Source organism: Rattus norvegicus, chromosome 3 (assembly GCF_021556685.1).
Source record: "Rattus norvegicus strain SHRSP/BbbUtx chromosome 3, alternate assembly SHRSP_T2T, whole genome shotgun sequence".
In the NCBI taxonomy this organism is placed as follows: Eukaryota; Metazoa; Chordata; class Mammalia; order Rodentia; family Muridae; genus Rattus; species Rattus norvegicus.
This window is the reverse complement of record NC_141536.1, coordinates 19571777-19574054: the sequence shown is the minus strand read 5'-3', so window position 1 is coordinate 19574054 and position 2278 is coordinate 19571777.

Genomic DNA, 2278 nt, shown 5'->3' with positions numbered 1-2278 from the left:
TTGTTTTGTGAATCACGTAGCTGAACTATTGGTCATGAGACCATATCTGTTCAAGGAGTTATCAGTTTTAGTGATATGTTGTTTTTGAGCCTCATCATGTGTAAACCATCTCTTCCTTTCTCCACTGTGGACACAAGCTGACCAAAAGGGAAAGCTTTATTCTGTTAAGTTTGAGGTGTTAATATTGACTTGCCTCTGCAGCAGTTAGACTGTCCTAACTAATGAGAAAAGAAAAATAAAGCAACTCACAATAGACAAAAGAACAATGACCAATAAATATATATAATTATAGTCAAATTGATAAAATCATGAAATATTTTTATCAGTATATTGACAAAGTAGGAAGTTCTGCTACCATACAAATGTGGTACAGAAAGTAAATATGTAAGGAGCTAGCGGCTATCACAGTGCTTTTGGAGAGGCCATTTTGATTGTATCAATCAAATTTCACTTTTACATATGCAAGGTATTGTAGATAGTTAAATCACTTGTATGTTCAAAATAGTCATAGAATCTTTACTTTTCTTTTCTCTTTTCTTTTCTTTCTTTCCTGTAAAGAGGGAACTCTCTGTCAAGTAATAAAGAAATATTTAAATAAATTATGGTAATTTCATATTTTATTTATTTATTTAGGGTTTTTTTTGAGAAATGTTTTCTCTGTGTAACTCTTGCTGTCCTCGAACTAATGTCAGACTGCTTTGAACAGAGATTTGCCTGTCTCTGCCTCCTGAGTGATAGGATTAAAGGCACATACCACCATCTGGTGTGACTTCACATTTTAAGCTAACCCAGAAGTACCATGAAGCAATTAAAAACAATGTAGGTTGTAGAAATTAGTGACTTGCAACAATCTCCAATGTATATTGTTAGATGAAAAGTCAAGTTGTCAAAATATATTTCTATTGTGTGATTTCAATGCTGTTAATATTCATATTTGTACATGTAAACTTTTTATCTAAATAAATGATGAGCTTGTGCTAGGAATCAATGGAAACCTCATGGTGTTCACAACTTCTGTTTAAATTTTACTATTAAGTCAAATTCATGATGTCTGTGGACTTAGGTAATAAAAATCCAAACATAGAAAAATGGAAGACTTGAAAAATATTTTTAACATGTCATCTTTATGTCCTCTCACAAGATAAAATATTGACACAACAATGCTAAAAACAAATAAGTATACTACATACAAGAACAACAAAACAAAGAAAAACAAAACATAAATTAATGGCAGTTAAAAACACATCTAGGAAATGAGGGGAAAGGAAACATGAGCATTCATAAAATTGAAGCTCTTGCTCTCACAAATTTCCAAGCCCATCAGTGTCCTCGGAAGAGCTCAGTCCTTCATGTTCAACATTCTCTCCTGGGAAATTTACCAGCACTCTGACTGTATCATGCTCAAAAAATCCAATTTGATTCATCTTGGGTGTGGCTTTGCCATCATGATTTTCTCAAAATATCTCCACATAATTCCAAATGTACAGAAGAGATTAAGAATCATCACAGTTAGGCAATAACAAAGCTTTTAAATCTAGAATTGAAATATGATGGAAAGAATTAACTTCTCTAACTTTGAAAGTATGATCTGCAAGGATCACTAAAAGTTAGCTCTGATGCAGGGTACTCAGCATCGCCCTGCAAGGCTAAGCTGGTGGAAGAGCTTCCTATGGGAAGAGGGAAAGCCTCTGAGATATACAGCATCTCCGTACCTTTTCTAAAACTAAGGTAGCATAAAGCCCTTAGAGAACAGCCTAGCAGGAAACCCTGGAGACCCCATTTAGAGCTGTGTCAGAGAAGTTTCTAAGCCACCATCACTGCAGAAGTTGCATCAGAAGGAAGGGCTCAACTTCAGCTCTTTTAATGAGGCTCTGGGGAGAAGGTATCTACGAACTTCTAGGCACATTTTTCTTATGCTAATTAACCCCTCAAGTTGCTCCTGATGTTCTAATTAAACACTCCAGAAGAGAAAGTTTTAATTTCCCCTTGATGGATGAAGGATTGGGAATTAGCCTCATAAACTTCAATGTAATCTTGGCCACAGCTGAGCCTAACACAGTTGCAGAACTCCCCAGGTATAACCATCCCAGCCAGAGAAACATATTCCCTTTAGGATAAAAATGTGTATCTCCAGATCAGAATATCAGCATACCTGACTCAAAACCTTTCTGGAAAACAGAGCGATAATTGACTCTAGGAGTGGCTAGGGCTGTTTTGATGACCTCATGGTCATACAGGTTAAGGTCTGGTCTGAGACATCTTACTTTCTATCCACAGT